Source organism: Rhea pennata, chromosome 1 (genome assembly GCF_028389875.1).
Source record: "Rhea pennata isolate bPtePen1 chromosome 1, bPtePen1.pri, whole genome shotgun sequence".
In the NCBI taxonomy this organism is placed as follows: domain Eukaryota; kingdom Metazoa; phylum Chordata; class Aves; order Rheiformes; family Rheidae; genus Rhea; species Rhea pennata.
In genome coordinates this window covers 72,637,216-72,656,709 of record NC_084663.1, presented here as the reverse complement: position 1 = coordinate 72,656,709, position 19,494 = coordinate 72,637,216, and the positions used below count along the sequence as shown (strand labels likewise).

Genomic DNA, 19,494 nt, shown 5'->3' with positions numbered 1-19,494 from the left:
CAGCCACTCAGGTGGTGATCTGAGACATGGAAATTGTTGTTGGCAGCGTTACTGTCAAGCCAGCTGCCATCACTGGGATCTCAGGCAGAGCACAAGTGACGCCGCCTTCACAGCAATGCAGTGGCAGCCAGCACCCCGTATGCTGTCAGGAGCCGTGCGAAGCAAAGCGCACGCCCAGGGCTCTCCCTGGCACATTTGCCACTACTCATTTGTTCTGACTTTGCGCATCAGTCATTTACGTGGTGCCAGGTGAAGGCAAAATGTTGTGAAATTGAGGCTGCAGCAGTTGTCCACATCCCATCAAAGCACCACATGATGCACTATATTGCGTGATGGCAAAGAAAGGGAGAACAAGACAGGTCAGATTCAGTGATACCTAAGCTCAGAACTAAGTTCCAGTCCATGAGGTTTCCTGCAGATTCCAAGATGACTATTTTACATGTTTAAAGTTGGGTATATATTTTTGCTGGAATATAGCTGTACCTGTAACTCCATGATAGCTGGTATCTGAAAATCCACCAGGCAATGCATTGGAACTATGTGCCCAGGACTCACTTGCCAGGCCCTTGTAAGTTCCAGGGATGCAACATATGTGCACCAGTATTACATTCCCTTCCAAAAACAAACAAAAAAATTAAATGTTACCTCTCCCTTCTTTAGTAACAGTCAGTGCTTGTATAAAATATGACAGACAAGAAAGACTCTTAGGCAAGTTTGACTTGTAACAGTAAACTTATTGATCTGGAAATTTGAAAAGAACCTTGAACTACAGTAATATGCATCTTTTTTTTGTTTTGTGTGATATCTTTCAAGCGATATAACTGTTTTTTTTTTTTTAAAAAAAGAGTTCATTAAATCATTATGACATACAATTACATGGTACCTAAAAGCTTCCTGCTGAACATAAGGTATTCACAGTGGTGTTAAATATTTTAACTTATTGTCAGCTTACTACAGAAAGATTTTAACCTTTAACTAATTTATCCTCATATTTGATTGTTATCTACTTTGGTGCAATAAGCAAGAAATCAGAGTTTCCCTGAGTTTTTTGTCTTTCATTCTAAACTAAAGCACCTCAGACTCTACCTTAACTCCTCTGCATTTTTAAGTGAAATGAATGTGTGAAGCTATTCTAATACCCTCAGAAGTCAACAGCCAATAAGGAGGAATATGAACCTCATCACTTCAAGGTTTTTGCTCCAGCATTTTTAGTATGGCTTTTGTTTTAACTGGGCATTTTGGTTTAAATCCTACTTTCTGACTGATGAATTTTTCGATTAATGACACTCATTTTCAGCTTGGTATTTTGCCTAGTTCCCTTCAAATTGAAGCAATTATAGAAAAAATTAAGTGCTCCAATAATTTTAAACCTTTCTACACTCCGCAATATTATCAGTGTACTTCACTTTTTCCTTTTTTTTAAGGTGCAAGCTCTTCAGAAGTGCTTATTACTCAAGCTTGCTCAGTGTATGAACTGATTAGACATTGTCAGACAATTTTAAATCTTTATGAGAGCTTTGGCTTTCCAACATTGAAAGAAATACAAATGCTGTGATAAATTCAGATGATGCTATGACAAGCTATACTCCAAACAAAAGAAATACCAGAAGTATTTTCAAACAAAGATAATCTCAGGGTCTATATATAAAACAGCCCCAAAAAACTAGTCTCTTCGCATTTGAAGAATGAGCTCTTCCTTCTCAGATCATGAGTCAGAAAACTGAACCTGAAGCCCTACGAGATGTGTGTAGACCACTGCATATAAAACCTCATCAACTTTCATGCTGTTATGACAGCAGCAGTCTTCCTCTTGCAAAACAATTTGCATGACTGTGGCATTGATGAATGCATTTTTCACTTTGAAAAAGATTTACCACAGGTAGACAGAAACATGCATCTGAGGGAATGGAAAGATTTGAAATGGCTACCAGCTTTGCAGTACAGCAATCAGACTTCTGCAGCTCCTCTTCTATCAAGAGTTCACATGTATCATTAAATGAGCTTGGCAGCAGCAGTTTTCTCATCTTACAGACATGAACAGTATTTTAGACAGTCCACTTTTTTAAGTCTGCTGCATTTAATTGTAGTTTTAGTGCTGTTTTCATCTACGAATTTCAGAGTAGATATCAAGGTGATAAACCTCCACAGATAAACCTTATTATCTGTTTCTAGCAGAAGAAGAAACTGAGGCAAGGGGAAGGTTTGTTTTGGGCAATATTGCTTAAAGAATTACACTCAAAGAAGTGTTCAGAATATAAATCAATGAAATGTGTGTTTTTAGTGCAAGACTTTGCTTCCTTCCATAAGTTACACTGCATTTATAATGCAATAATTTGACAATGCAACAAATACCGTGTTCTGCATGATTTTACATGACTACTTACTGTACTCTCTAAATTATCTGCATTAAGACTATCCCCTCACAAGAACTTTTAACTGTCCAACTGAAAACAACAACAAAAATTCTGTATGACAGACTCCTGTCAGTGCTAAACATTTACTATTCTCCACTTAAAGATTGAGGGAAGAAAACAACACAGGTTATCTTTTCTTTCTCTTAAATACCACAAGAGCAGTTTGTAGGCTCAAGGGTAAGTTTTTGATTGCTCAACAAATGCCATTACACTCCCCACAGATTTCTCCTGATTGACCTAAAAAGCAGTCCCCTGGAGATGGGGCAAAAGCTGAACGGCCTAATCAGTTTTTCGTCCCACATACCACATTTTTTTCCCCCACATACCACTAAAACAATTCTCTGGTGCAGCATCTGAGAATATATACTGTCAAGTGGCTAAAGTTTGTGGAGGTAATTTCTAACCCCACCCTCAGTCATCTGACTGAATAGGAATTCTCCACATTTAAATCTACTACATATTGCCTAATCCAAAATACCTCTAAAGTCAGCACTTCAACTGTTAAACAAACCCTTATTACCATGTATTTCAATACATGAAATTAATGAGTAGTGTAGGATAGGGAGAAAAAAAAAGACATGGCAAGAGAGGGAGGGAGAGATTACTAACCAGCATTGACAGGGACATATTTTGTGTATTCTCCCTATACCCACTTTCAAGCCTGTTTCCCCTTTCCTTGTTCTTTGGAGTCATCCTTCATCCTCAGGTATGGCAGAGTGAGAGATTAGCTTCAGTGCTATGACCAGTAAGTCCTAGGTCTAAATAGCCCTTCTACACACATATGTATTGCCCATTCACGTCAAAGAATTTTAGATGTATAGCTCGAGGGGGAACACACATGACATCGTAAAGGTTTCACCATGGATCAGCCTGTCAAAATGCTCCGAGGAAAAATACGTTCTTTGTGCATCCCACTCCAAACACATAAACTTATAAGGGGTGCTAGGCTTTAGGTGGACAACATAAATTGAAATTCAAAGGGCCAAATTCTTGTCTTCTCTCATTTAGTGAGGTAAGTCAGAAGCTCATCAGTAGAACTGTTTCCAGTTTTCTTGTGTCACAGAGGGTGGACTTTTTTGACTATGTATGTCCTCTAGGGAGGAATGATGTTCAAAGCACTAGTATCATACTAAAATCCAGTCAAATCTGAAACAGAAGTTAACAGCAATTCCAAGCCCCACAGCTACCCCCAAAGTCTTTCTGACAATTTTGTGGTTTCACAATCACAATTTGTCTTTCTTAAATGTATTTTCTCCTTCTTGCTCTGTGTAAAACCCACAAAAATATCCGGGAAAACAATGAAACTGACTGTACACTAGGGACAGGATTTTTAAAAAAAGTACTTAGCATCAGTCTCATTCTGCTCCCACTGACGTCAGCTATAAAATTCCCATTGCCTTCCTGGAAGCCAACAGAGGCCAATGCTGATCGCTTTTGAAAATAACAATTCAAGAGCAGGCAAATGCGCAAAGATAGCAGACTGAATGAGCGAATTGTCTTTTCCTTCCTGTTGCTGCTATCTGTAGTTCTGTGTAACTGTACACCTCTCATCCACATGCTAGCTGAGAGAGGGGTTCCACAAGACTGAATGGAAAGGTCAAGCCCCTTTTTAGGTATGTTTAAATTGATGGTGTCTCTCCAAGTGAGCTTTCTCATTTAGCCTTCAATCCTACAGATGTGTTCAGACTGTTCATTTAACTTACTATTTTATTCCTGCAATCAGGTGCCCTAATTGTCCACACTGCAGAAAATCGAGGTTGCTCCCTGGCTTTCTTCTGAAACAAACCATGGTCCTCTCCAAGGAGAAACAGTCTGACAGCAGAGTTATTCCCGTACAAATGCTACCCAAATTGTGTCTACTTATCATGCCAAATGTGGTACCTTCTACCTTGGCAGACATTTCATCCTCAGACATCCCCAAAGTTATTCAACCAACACTGCAGAACACAAAACACACTACCTCAGTGCTAAGTCATTGAAAAATCCCCTCCATGATCTGCCATGCTATCCTCTCAGTATTTCTGGCATTTTGAATTGAAAATCCACAGTAACAATTATTGCTATGCCTCAGAACTGTCCCAGGAACATCATGTGGGACCAAGGAAAAATACAGGCCATGAGCTTTGCAGCAGTGACTTGGCTAGTCTGATATAAAGAGGATCATCCCTGACCGTAATGGCCCATAAAAGTTGGTCTGAGTCAGAGATCTCTGCCTAGTATGGCCCACACTGAAGTACAGACACAGTCGAGTGTGGAAGGAGCTGTGGTCTTTATTTGGAGAAATCTAGTCAACAATTACAGGTGGTAGTAAGACAAGCACAGTGACAACCTGATTCAAAACCAGAAAAAAAAATTTTCTAACCGCATGTATAAAACAATGGCCCAAATAGGCCCTGAGTATTTTAACAGATATGTTAGGCAGAGGCTTTCTTATTTATCCTTTCATCCCACCCTCAACTCCAAAGCCAGATAGCTCTAAAATTGAAGTCATTCTGTAATATTTTTCACTATTCTTCATGTCTTCTTCCTGAGTCCTCAACTACGTTAAATATATTTTGCCGGGTGATAGCAGAGCTTTAACAGGCTAACAACAGGAATACTCCGTGAGATGTAGACATACATTCTCAACTTAAGAAACGAGATTTTAGGAAGGAAGAATAAGGGGGTCAACAGTATAAACAGCCACACTCATGCCATGATTGAATCCCATTATGATGACATTATGAAGATGGTTAAGGATCAAATGCAAGAACTTCAAACACAAGTGTAGAGTAAATTAATTCTGGAGTCTGGATCCCAAGAACCACAGAGCTCTCCTGTATTTGATTCCAGCCAGGACTACAAAAGTGCTCAGTAACATACATTGTAACTTAGAAGGAAAAGAAAAAAAAAGACAAAACCAATGGACTTCTTTTGGAGTAAGAATCCAAATCCCAAGATTCAAGAAATCTATTCATAATGTTAATATGAAATCACTTACACCGTTTATACCCTACACCTGCTTTTATAAAACAAAGACATTTCTTTCCCTCAAGGAATACAATTTCTTTGGGACAAAGCAACCAGAATATGGCTGATTTAGGAAGTTCTTTTCAGTATGATTAACACCGAGTATCTAAGTCAGCTCTGAATGCTAAGTTTTTAATTTACTTTCACAAAAATTACTGATATGACACAGTTCTGTGTTCCTCAGTTCTTAAGTATATACTGACAAGAAAAGGCACAAATCCAGTATTCCCAACAATGAAGAGAAATCTCACTGAAGCCGAGAGCACTCTAGATGATGATACAGACAGGACTGCAACTATGCATGTCATATGCTTACCTCTGTAATTAGTTAACTGATCAGAGCATTTTTAACATTGCCCTGCAGCTTCTCTCAGGTTCTGTCTTCAAAGGTCCACTCAGAACACAAATATTTACAATAAAAATAAAGATAGGAAAATCTTTGCTCATCTTTGGTAAGACAAAGGATTAACTTTCATGCATGCCAATTTTTTCTCCATGTTGACAGCTGAAATAAACTTGGTTTATTCATCACTAAACTGATGAGCTCCCAAACAAACCAAGGGCTAAAAAATCATTGTAAGTATTTCTGCAGTACATTTCTCCCTTTCTCTCTCTCTTCTCTCTTCTTAAAAACAGGTAAAAGAATGCTCAGAAACATCACACATTATTTACATGCAGTATTATTTTATGGAATTTTTCAAGGTGCTAATTGAAAGTTTTAATGAATGTTAAATCACCTGTCATTTTCACTGGCAATCTCTGCTCTGCCATTTTCTTAACTTTTACACCTGTATAGTTTTTCCAACAAATTCCTTTAAACTTTTACTTTTTTTAGGGTAGTATTTGTATTAATATTTAGGAAACAACCAGCTGCAACCAAGACTTCAATTGTCTGCAGTTTATTTACTACATTTAATCCCCAGTCTTGGTGAACTACAGTAATACATCATCACTGTACTTCAGCACTAGTTTTGAAAATTTTGCATTAATTCAGTGCTTACAGGAGATGCTGGCTGACACTCCTGAAGACAGAAATATTACACAGCAGGGCAAGTAGAGCACTCATAACATCTGCATAAGCCTTCCAATATACTGTCCCAATTTCTGTCCCTAGCTTTCCTTCGGACTCTTTGCACCAACAGGCAATTGATGCAAACTCTAGCAGCTGTGTTTCAGTTCTGTTCTTTTTAAGTAATATGGAGATTTGTTTCTGAAGGAACTGGACTGAGGAAGCACAAGCATGCAAGTTATGAGTTCTATTTTTGACCAAGTTGCAAATATTCTGTGTGAACCAAGTCACTCCCAGTACATATGGCATACATTTAAAATGGACATACCCACCAACTTCCTCAATTTTTACCCTTTTCATTAGTGCTCTCATCCTCTCTTCAATAAAGGGGGCTGATCTTCAAAATAGGACTGCAGCCCTCTTTCTTGTACATTTTGATCGATTTTATCATTGAGATTTATCACTAAAATAATACAGATGAGTGAATGTAGCTCTACACTCTTGCTTTTGCTTTTTCCTTCATTGCTACAAAATGGTTTGAACACTAAGACAAATCAGGAAGATCAGGGCAGTACCACTGCTGTAAAACTGTCAGAAGTGAAAAAAATGGAGAAAAGGGCGTTCAGGGTTTTAAACTCAGGAACAAATAACAAGGCAAGCTACTGTACACCTTGCTAATTGGGCTGAAGTTGAAAAGCACCAAAGGTGAGGCCTAGCATCAGAGAAAACTATTCCTGAACAGAGCTGTACCAGAGACATGAGGATTTTAGATATTTTTAAAACAACCAGAACATAAAAGATGATGCCTGCCCACAATGGAAGGTGAAAAGCCCTGGCTGAGGGTGGCTGCTTTCTGCAGCTGTTGTAAGGAAGGCGATGGGGAAGTATGTGTGAAGGGTTGCTGCTCCTTGCCCTAGTGACAAGGTAAGCAAAGATCAGTGGAGGGGCTAAGGCTGACAGCACTGCGGAGCAATGCCTCCTTCAAAGGCACAGGCCTGCAGAATCAGTCAGAGCTTCTAAGCAAAGTCCGCTGCAGAGACTCGTACACATCTGCACCTCCCCTTCAACAAAATTTTGGGGAAAATTCTTACTCTGAAAATTCCACCTAACCAGAAGGAACAACTTGACAGTGTCATCTTCCCTAAACGCTGTCCTTTGCTCTCGAGATTCCTCTGTTCCAAACTCTACTGCATGGGGTACATGAGTCAGAGTCTAACCTTCCTTCCTTGGATATTACATGCCCCATGAAGCACCACAAGGTGAAGGATCTCTGAGCGAGAGGAACAAACAGCCTGCAAGTCTGTGTGGCCATTTGCTGCATTAGATCTACAACCACTTTTCGTCTCCCTTTAATCACGTATAAAATAGAAGCTCCTGGGTTGTAAACACCTATGATTTTTTTCTATTGTTTCAGAAAGCTTGGTGATTTCCTTTAAAGCTCCAACTCATACGATCATATGAAGATTTCAGTTTTTAGAAGTGCTTAGTCTTATTGTTGCCAAGTTAGGATCCTAAACTATAAATACTTAAAACTAAGCCAAATAAAAAAAGAAATCAGTATTTATTATTTTTAAAAATCTCGTCTTGTGTAAGGGTTCTAGCTGTAGACCTTTTTTAACATTATGGATAGACAAAAATACTATGCACATTATTTTGGATAAAAGACAGATGAAGAGTCAAGACAGCAAGCACGGAACTGAGTATCAGCTAACTGGAATGTCTGGGTCTCCAGTTGATGCACTGAGTCAGAAGAACAAACACAAAACCTTTCCATCTGGAAAATGGGTTAACAAAATGGTAGTTAACCCAGCAAAAACACTTTAAACTTATCAATTCAAACAACTACTCATATAGTATAATTATTTATATTAATAATGACAACACAGTACTTGAGGAGTCTTGAATTGAAACATGGAATAGAGGCTCTTTGCTATGGAAGGTAGAGGCACAGAAATTAGCACAGGAAAAGAAAACCGTTTCTTTCACCATCCCTTGCGAGTCCAGCTAATGTACAGTGCTCATTTCCTATGTAGCCTAGTTGCTATTTAAACAGCTATTCATTGAAGAGATTTTGTTAAAAGTAATTTAGAATTGCAAATAATAAATAAAACCGCTAGAAATTTCACAGAACAGTAGGAAGTAAGTTCTTTATTTTCCACATCCTAAGTCTAATCACACTAACAAAAACATGCTCATTGCACTACTACTCATCTTACAATATGAATTTAAATTGCTCAAAAGACAAATACAAATAGGAGAATCTCAGGCTGTTCTGGAGAAAGAGGTGTCATATACACAGCACTGTAATCTGAACTGAGATGTACTTACTAAAAGGCATCTTTGTAACTTCATGCCTTCAGAGAAGCAGCTTCTAAAGTATCAAAAATGGTAATGAATTTGCATTTGCTCAAATATAAATGGTATTCATGAGAACAATAAAAAAATCTCAGAAGTTAGGCTTATATACAGCATACTTATCAATTTTAAAGGTGTATGTTGATGTCTTGTTTTTTGAGCTTTGCTTATGTTCCTGTTTTGTTGATACGCAGTGAGAAAAAACAAGTTCCCACTGGTCTCAGATGCTGATGTCCAACCAGTGAGATGGATCAACGCTGTAAGTGATGCAAGTATGCAGTAACACCCAAGCTAATAATCTTTGATTCATGTTAGTCTGGGCTTTGGACCGGAGCTCTCAGGGTAGAGCAAGAAGGAAGGGCTGCAGAACAGAAATGCCAGGGCAGCAGCAGGAGCCTTGGAAGAGAGGAAATAGGAGAAAATAAGGAATGGCAGCTCAGGATTCAAGGGAGGTAATAAGGAGGACTGCAGCACCAAGCGAATGGAAACCTGAATCCCAGTCTCATACCCACCGTCTTTCTTTCCTACCTTCAGTCACACATATCCAAGAGTAACACAAAAAAGCAAGGTGGAGAGATAGAACTGCTTTAACGGACAGAAGGCCATAATGCTGAAGGATCCAATAATGTCCGCACTTAGTGCCAACACCGCTGCTGCCTCTACAATGATTACTCTTACTTTTTATTACTATAATCATAGACTAGGACTCCACTGTGCCACGTCTTATATAAAAAAGAAGTATTTTGCTTCTGTGCTTCAGACATAAATATTGGGAACTGTCAATTGCTATGTAAGCAAAAGGCATGCTGCAAAACCTGCATGTTTATAAACAAATTTAAAATTATCATTTCAATTGTGAAAAACTCTGAGAAAGAACTGGTCATCTCTTTCAAACAGAAAGGCAATGAAATATGTGTATGCCAGACGTTATTTGACCAAGACATCAGAAGTCACTTTTGAATCGAAGAATGGGATACTTAAACTTTGGTAAGCATACAGCAAAATCCTTCCTAACTCTCTGCTGTATCTTCAGAGTATGTATGCATAGATGTTGCCTTAAGGTAAACTAGGAGGACTATTGGTAAAAAGTAAATTAGAAATAATCCTTTGGATTTTCAACTCATTTCATACCAGCTCTTTTCTTCCTGACCACATCTTCACAAACCTATATTAAACCTATGATGGGAAAAAGAAATTTCAATCTTCTTTGATATTGACACTTATTTTAAACATTTTGATAAGCACTGGGTTTTCATCAGGTATTACAACATTTTTTAAAAACTTTACACAAAATCACCTGATAATTTTTGTTATCCTTCAGCATTGTGGATATTTAGGCTCTAGAACCTACCATTACCCATCGCAAGGTAAGTTGCTGAGACATGGACATCAGCATACCAAAGTGTTAGAAGTGCAGAAGGTCTGCAGAACCTTCCATCATTTCTCTGAAAAAAGAGAGGATTTGAAGTCCTGCATTCCCTGTGTCTTCCTGAAGACATATAAGGGCTGCTTCCTTGCAAAAATGTGTCTGCAACAGATGCCACAAGATTCTGGACTTTGCTTTCACTTGAGATCTGGCCTTTTTCCTTACTTTGCTCACTGCTACTTTCCTATGTACGGACTGGTAACTAGAAATCTCTCTCTCTCTTTTTTTTTTTTTTTTTTTTTTTTTAAGTTCCTTCCCAAGCAGGAAGAAACTAGACAAAAAAAGATCTTTTAACAGATTCTTCACATAGAAGATAATTCTCATACATCTCTGACTTCACTCTACTGCAATCTGGACCCAAAAGAAATCAAATTTTCTCAAAAGAACAGCCTTTCCAAAAAGAATGTTCTCTAACTGCAGTGACAAGGAGTAAATATAAATAGCCAGGTACAACAGTGGATTTTAAGGAGTATTACTAGGAGTATTATTTCTCTTATTTCTGTGCAACAGATGGGGAAACTAAGGCAAAGGTATGTTAAGGAAGTTGCCTGGGCCATTCAGTGGACCAGTGGCAATGCTGGGATCAGCCCAATCACCCTGATGCAATGGCAGCTGAAGAAAGGAGAAAACAGAAGAGTTTCAACATTTCAGATAACAGGAAGAGAATTAATTTTCTGATGTGGTGTTTGTTGACTCTTTTGTCTTGTCATGTACAGCAGAAATAATGTTCGTAGGATTAGAGTAAACTCACAGCAAACGGCTCTTATGATTATTAAACATCTCAGCTTCAATTTGATGTTTCATCACCTGCCAACCTCCTACATCAAAAATGATTTTTATATATATTTGAAACAAAAAAATTACGAAGTATCATCCCAGAATTAAAAAAACCACCCTTAAACACGTTACAGAAGGACATCTAAAATGACACTGAAGCTAAAAAGAGAAAAAAAACCTGTCCATTGCTCATACACAATAATTAATTTTCATCGGGGTCCTTATTATGTGTTAGTTTTTATGGAACGACAAAACACAACTGTATGCTATTGTTTAAACATATTTGCTGCACATTCCATAACAGTAAAGGCTGGAAATATGTGTAAAGGATAATACCCAAAATGTACTAAATGTATTATGGATCTATAATACAGAATGCAAATGATTCTGACTAAGCATTCACAGGAGACAGTCTTTAGGGTGCATGCTGTGAATGTATATTATGAATAATGCATAAAACTTGGCTAAATCTTAATGAGTCCATTGACATCCTATGAGGTCCACAGGAGCCTCAGATCCCAAAGCATGTCAGTGGCATATTACTCTCCTCCCTCACTTCATTTAAAAACAATACTTTCTTAAAACAAAGGAAATTAAAACATAAAAGAAAAAAAACTCTGCTCTGATTTAACTCCCATATGATGGCAAATTCAGAGACAGACTGGAATTCTGACTTCCTTCATCTTGTTGTGTCTAGATGTTCCATGCTGAACCAATGACGTTTGACATATGACACTTTTGTAATGATACATTAAGTTTAGGGCATGATTTACTCCTCTCTCCCCAAACTATATACTAAGAGGCTTTTCTGCGCATACAGAAAGAGGGTAAGAGGTGACAAGCATCTCTGTTATATTTTGTCTCCATTCTTCTCTCCTAATCCCTTTTAAAATTAATGTAGAAGGAGGCTACAAAACACATGAAAAAAAAAAAAAGAAAACACGTGTAGTTTACTAGTTTGTCAGAGCTCTTCCCAAAGAAATATGCATCTAAAGGATAAATGGCAATGGGTACAATCATGTGGACAAAGAATCTGATCAAATAGAAGTATTTGATATTTACAGCTTACATGTAGAGAAAAATAGTAAGGAAAAATTCCCAGCTCTTGAGTGAAACTGAAAGGTTGCACCATTCTAGTTGAGTGTACAAGTACACCATATTCACTAGGAAAAAGAAGTGTTGGCATCAAGCCCTGACTTCACTTAGAATCGCGAAGATAGTTTTTGGGTGTCATGCATTTGGAAACAAATTAGTAGATTTTTCCTATAGTATAAATATGAAGAAAATAACAGATTAAGTTCTTGTTTACTTAGGGTTGTAAGTCTCCAAAACTGTACAAGTGGTAATTAATTAATTCTTACAACAGCCATGTGTGATGATCAGTCTGTATAACCATCTTTAAATACATGAAAATGGAGGAACAGAAGGTCAAGTGACTTAGTCAGAATGCCAAAGCACTTCAGTGGAGGAAGAGGACCGGAGCTCACGCTCTCCACACTCACCACCACGCGCTCAGTCCTCTAGCTGGGATGGCTAATTCCCTCATGTTTAAGGACCACGTTTATGCCCAGCCATGTGGTTGAGGACCAAGGCCAACACAATCCTACATGTGCAGTGCTGAAATCAACCTCATAAACCCTACCTAAGCTGGCTGTGCCTTCCGCATTCCCACACATGTAGGCATGCATGCGCGTGTGCACGCGCACACGCGCACAGACCAAATATGATTTTCGTTCTCTCCACACCACACTACCCTGCCTCCTATGATTAGATCTTGCATGTAAAACTTTCTGCCTATATGCATTGCTGTGGGTTCTTGGACCAGGTGAGCTTTTCTGATCTTGCCCATATTTCAGCATATGAATCTGCTCTATTGGAATAACCAGGAACAACAGGAACTCTTTCTCTCCAGAGACTGAGCAAAGCAGACAGTTCCCTAAGAGGAACTACGTGCCTGCTCAAAGCAGGAGGAGTGGAGGGAAAGACGGAGGGGGCATTATGGCCCATGGGCTGAACAGCAAAAAGACTGCCACAAGAGCTCCTCCACCCCTGAGGGAAACTCCATGGGCAGAAAGAGCAGGAGAGGTTCAGGAGAAGTTCTGTCATATAACAAAATTTTATTCAAAAAAGCAGGAAAAAATACCAGCTGCCAGGAAATTCTGAAAGACAAGCGTTTTTTTGGTTTTGTTACAATCTTCCTTCTCCTCCCACATGTGTTTCCAGTGAAAAATTAATACCAGAGAGCAAAAAAGTATTTGGGTGTTCAGTAAGCATTTCTGATTTTCAGAAAATTTTCTTTTTAAATTCCAGTTTTTGTTTTCCTTGTTTCCACTCACAGAAAAAAATAATCAAAATTTAATTTTGTATGTGTGAAAATATTAAACAAACATTCTTGATGAAGGTAACAGATGAAAATAGCTGGGTCTACAGGAGAATCTGGCACAAAATGTACACAGATAAAACAGGGGCGCATACATATAGATATCTGAATGGAGCTATATGTGTTTAAGAATAAATAAGCATAATCTCATTTTACTCCATTAGGATAATCTTCTCCTGTAAAGGCACGTGAAAATTTTGTGCAATTTGGAAACCTAACTTTTCCAAATCTAATCCGATCTACATCTTTTTTTCTTTCTTGGTGCTGTATAAATTTGTCTCTATATGAAGATACAGATCTATACAGAGAGATATACAGAGATAGATGGATATTCTAAAAGAGACCAAAGGTCAACCTTTCACAAGGAACAACACTGTCAAACTGTTTTACCTTTGCAACCCATCCCGTGCTACTATGCTTGCTTACTGCCAGAGACAGCAGCAATTGTTTCCTTGTCTCCTCACCCCTCCCAGACACCACGAGAATAACAGAGAACGCAGTCTCTTGGTAGCACTTTCCTTCTCAGCAGGAAGTTTGTGATATCCATTTTGATACAAAACCTAAATTAGGCCTCTGGAAATAGGTAATGCATAAAAAGAAGCATTTTTGTGCCACAAGATTATTATTATAGGTTACTGTTAACCCTTGGGAGATGGAGGTTGAGTCCTGCAGCTCCCTACTGGTTTGAATATTTCCTAAGAAGTCACAGGCGCTAGCTAAGCAGATATTTCAGGTGTGCTTCATGATAAAGAGAACGATCCTGTTGACCCGTCATATTCCAATAGCTAGTGTAAGTGTAAAAGCTTTGCCAGTTAAAAAGGATCGGCACAGCACACGCATGCTGCAACCCTCTTGCACGAGGATAAGTTTTTAAAGGGCCTGGATACAAGGAAAACTAGTGTAGAACTCAAACAGAAAATCAGTACCATGTTTGAGAACCACACGAACCACACTCTGCCTCTTAGCTCCCTACAATTTTCCTCTTTTGCAAAGTTTCCACAGGGTCCCATACTAGCAGAGAGAAGTATGTTTTTCCAAAATGTAAGAAATTGAAACCTACAAACAAACTGCAGTTTGCAAGTTACAAATCATGGTGAATCAAAGTATCAGGGCTGGAAGTCTGACTGATTCATCTCCATGATTTTGAATCATAGTTATACAAATCACATATAAGCTTTTTTCAGAACCATCATTATCCCTTAAGTTAGAAGAATTGCTCCATAATTCAGATTCAATGAACCACACTACCTTGCACTAAAGCTACGCTACCTCCTGTTGTGATACATGTTGGCCCAGCATTACTCATTGCTTGACTTACTTCCTTAGCAAAACGAACCATATCGCAAATTCAATCTGTTATCTGCCTACACTATTTAATTCAAGTTCAGCTTATCCTAAGCACATCTTTTTCCTTCGAACATACGACTTCAAAGGGCTATATACTGTGTTCTTAAATACAAAAGGAAATGCATGTCAGTAACTTTTCTCTAAATTTAAATAAGTATTTAATAAAGTATGATAGCTACTTGTAAGGCTTGAGAAAAATGGAACCTTGTCACAATCTGGAGAACAAACTGCATCTCAGAGCCTCACGCATCCTCACATTTAAATCCTCATGCACTGAATACCTGTGGGAGAATGAATGAAAAGCATTCCAATAACTTTATGTACTATCAAGTTAGACTGAGATTCTCCTGATAAATTTTAAACTTTATAGCACCATCATTCAAAGAGCTACTTACTACACAATCACTGCACATCAACACAGAAGCCCCGTGGGAGAGAGATTATTCAGCAAACCAGGATCACTATGGCACTGATAACCAGAACATAAACCTTTGCACTCATATTTGGGGCAACCACTCCCATGAACATTCTCACATGAGCAGCATAGTCTGCATGAGCTAAAACTTACTAGCAAGAATAAGGAGTTCTCATGTTGGCCTAGAGATTTGCCTACTGTCATAAAGAGGCACAGAGAAGTAAAGAAACCAGAAGCCCTAACTGCTACTTCTCAACTCTTAACCAGTAGATTTGGCATTGCTTTTCCTAGACAGACTTCTTTGTTTTAGCTCTTCTGACATCTGTGCATTGCATTTGCTGTGCTGTGTAAGCATGACTATTTCCTAAGAGATAAACAGAGATCACCAAGCTCACAAAGCCCGACACAAACAGAATCTATATTCAAGCCTCCCTAGATAGCTCAGACCCTGTCCTCTTCATTTACAGATTTAAAGGGAATTCTTTAAGATATGAAGAGAAAAAGAAGGAAATAATTCTCCTAAAGGAATGGGAAGGAAAAATCTCCCTCGCTCTCGCAAGTATTTGTTTTTTTTAAACCAGCTATTTGAATCACTCCTGCTTACAGGCAGATCCATTTCTTTAGCAATGGAAAAGCAATACAAGCCTTTTGTCATTCGATCCCCCAAAACATTTTGTAATTTAATGTGAGCAGGCTCTTCACTGGGCTCTTTGACAAAAGTTGCCCACATGCCTTTTAAAATACATACCTGATTTCGCCTTTGTCTGCTAAGTTCCTTTCGCAGCTGCATTCCCACGAAAATGTTTCTATACCTACTTCCCCCTGTCGTTTCTACAGTCTGCTCAGAAGTGGATTCATTGCTGGTTTTCTGCAGTTACATTTCTTCCTCAATTGATGCTTCTTTTTATTTATTCTGAAGTTTCCAATGTAAAACAAACAGGAATACCACCTTTCTAAAATTACTACTATCCCACTGTCCTCCAACATAACATTAACAAGAGGCAATATTCTCTAAAGCTATGAAGCATATACTGCCCTAAATTACATTGCAGTTGCTGCCCTGAGCTCACACATTTTTGAATAGGAAGGCTCCCAGGGATCTCTCTCTCCGTTCTGACTGCATTTACTGCTTTAAAATATTTTTAACCCAGACACTGAAGTGCCAGCCTAGCAGCCCTTCATGCTAATCCTAGCCTGGGTGGCTGTTCTTAAGGGAAAGCATTCAAAAATTGCAGCAGTGCATCAACTTTGACCCTTTTCACTTAAAACATGAGACTTTTTTTAAAGGGAAAAAAAAATTAGATTCCAGAGGGAATCACTGAACTCTGACCTGCTTAAAATTAGTTTTGTTTTAGTGCCTGCGTGGTGACTCAACAGGCCAATTTTCCAGACACTTAAGACTTTTCTGCTCCTGAAGATTCCAGTTCAAGTCCTGGACTCTGCTTGCCGGGGTCGGATCAGAACACTTTGTTCCATGGCTCCAAGCAGTGAATTCCCAGATCACCGTACCCTTGCCAAATGCTGGCATGCTTGGTAATAAGTAGGGCTGTAACCAAGCTAATTATTTTTTTTTAATCTATGAAGAGTTTTGCTTGCACTACATATGTTAGACTGAAAGAATTTCCCTTCAAAATTCAGCAGTTGAGAAATGTTTATATGGCTCTGATAAACATTTCATGATAAGCTGGATTCTTTTGAGGGGGAGGGGGAAGATGTGTACTTTGGTCTTAACAGTGCTGCAAATAATTCTCAAATAGGGTCTGGCTGTGCGTATCTGTCTCACTGGGAGTAACTGATTTGATTTTTTTAAATCTGTCACAAGCATTACGAACACTAAATGAGTCACACTGACTCCTATGCTGCAAAAAATAGCATCACAACGCTTCATTTGCTCTTCAACAAGACTTCAAGTATGGTGCCTGGTATCAAAAAAAGCCTTGTCAGTTAACAAATAAAAAAATCCTAGGAAATGAAGTTCCAACACAGCCTCAGACCAATTTATTTCCTGCAGAAAGTTATCACTGTCCAGAAGAGTAAACCCCATCTAAAACAACTACTGTCTATAATCTGAACATAGTTATTCTATTTAGTGTTATCATTAATGCTATAGCAAAAAAGAGCTTAAGAAATTTTCTTTGGCCACAAGGCAATAGAGCCAAACCCAGAAACAGAACCTAGGTGCTGGGCTGTATTAAATGGCATCTGTTACATTTCCATCCCTGTTTCACAGTGATTATAGAAAGAAAAAGCTCTGCCAACATCTATAATCACTTACTTGACAGCTGCTAACCCAATGAACACGAAGGCAAATTATACACAATGCCCTAATCTTTCTGAATTTGATCATGTACGAACACAGCACTAATATTTGGTACATTATTATTTGGGAGTTTTCTCAGTAAGAATGTAGTTTTCTTCCTTTTTCGGAAAGAAAACAAGCCACTAAAAGAGAGAGTTTTAACACACAGTCAGCAATATGCTGTTCTTAAAAATACAAAACATGTAAAACAGTAATAACACAAACAGTGATACATACTGTTCTGTGTCAACAAAATGACTTTGTCTTTTGCCCTAAAAACCCTTTTTCCATCTATACAAGAGATCTCCCAAAACAGACAGTTCTGGCCTTACACCCTGAAAGATCTCAGCCAGGAGAAGCAAAGGGAAGTAAATTCCCAACAGCAAATGACACTGCTTTCTGAGCATCCTCCAGTTATTTAATCTAAAGATCTGTGTGCCTTGCATGGTCACAAATGCCACAGCACCTCAAAAATGTCCAAAAGCTGTGAGCCTGCTTCACTAAAAGCCAATCTGCAGACCCATATTAAACAGCAGTATCTGATGTGAAGGGTTTTAATCGCAAGCTGGACAAAAGCAGAGCAGAGTGCTCCACGACAGATGTGGAGGCTCAACAGTACAGTGTGCCTGGCTGAGGGAACCTCCTGAAGCACCACTGGAGCACTTCAACCACACAGCCTGCTGCGGTGGGGACACTGATATACTATCACGAATTATCACTATGCTTTCTCAAAGGAGAACTGTCTTTCATTTAAAACAATGTGAGCTAACTAGGTTAATCATCATTTGGAAAAATTATGCTGCTGAGAGCTTTTTGGATACAATGGAGAAGGTGAAGAAGGTTTTCTTCACCTTCTACACAGCCTGGGCTTAACTCTGCAAAAAAAAGCAAAAGTTTGAACCACAGTCAGACTCAATGTCAGACTTTTGCCAGCTGAGCTCCCTCTCACTTCTTCAGTTTCAGGTCATCTGAATACCTTGACAACCTGTGAGGGTAAATCAAGCACAGAAGGTATTCAGGAACTAACCTCACACATCAGGTGTTTCTACAAAACCTAGGCGAGAAGCATCCCAAATTCTAAATCCTCAACAAATATATCACACTGACTGAAAATGGTGGGCCATGACTTAAAATACAGCCTCAGTGATTTTATTAAAAATGGAATGAGACATAGCAAATCCGGGAAGAAAGTAGGGGGGAGAATGAATACACTGACATTTTTTTCCTCTGGAAGTTGGATCAGTTGCACGAATCTTCCACTCACTGAGACTTACCCAAACAGTGTCCTCTCTTTTCGCAGCTCTGATCTTAAAACACTAGGTAGCAGCACATTAATACTGACCATCACTGATCACAAGGCCGGAAAGGACCACTGTGATCTTCTAGTCAGGCATCCTGCCTGACACATGCCTCAGAGCCTCAATCAGGAATTTTTGCATCTCATCCATGACTTTTGTTGTAGCATAAATTAATGACTAGGAACCCACACAAAGCGCATGCTGGAATAATGGCACTGGTCCTCACTTTGTACCAAGAACATTTGTAACTGAATACATTTTTACTTCCAGTCTGCCAGGCCATTCTCAGTCAAATTCACATGAAAACAGTTAAGGACTTACGTACCAGCAGCCAGGTGATGGTATCTGTGGCAAACTAGTATCACAGATGATATATGGTTCTATAACCAGATAAAACACACCGTATTGTTATTTGAAAATTGTTCATGATGACTGATTATTATTATTTTTTTAAAAAAATTATTTACACTGGCTCTTTGATCTGTCTCAGCACTAGCAAAAATAAAGCTCCAATTCAGCAGAGGACTTAAAGCATGTGCCAAATTTTAAGCACAGAAGGAGGCCCGTTGGCTACAGTCGGACTAAAGTGCTTCAAGTCAGGCACATTCATAACTATGTCAGGGCCAAAATCCCTGAACAGCCATAAAAATGCATCCAAGGCCTGTGCTTTGCTTCTGGAAACTTTATTCTCACTTTACATATAGTCAAAACCTGACAAGAGCTCACTGTCGGATTATGCAGGAAATCTGCAAGTTTCACCAAGGT

The 19,494-nt window shown here is 38.7% G+C and overlaps 1 protein-coding gene across 7 annotated transcripts in view; it reads right to left on the bottom strand.

Annotated features, from left to right (window-relative positions):
• The window catches only part of SOX5 (SRY-box transcription factor 5), a 650,623-nt gene that overhangs the window by 619,891 nt on the left and 11,238 nt on the right, over positions 1–19,494 (bottom strand). For 4 of the 7 annotated variants that reach the window (XM_062591571.1, XM_062591555.1, XM_062591536.1 and 1 more), the window contains exon 1: positions 15,881–16,220. The exons of the other annotated variants lie outside the window; for them this stretch is intronic. The gene's annotated coding sequence lies outside the window, so the exon portion shown is untranslated. Of the gene's footprint in view, positions 1–15,880; positions 16,221–19,494 lie in introns of those variants that run through there. 7 annotated transcript variants of the gene reach the window in all.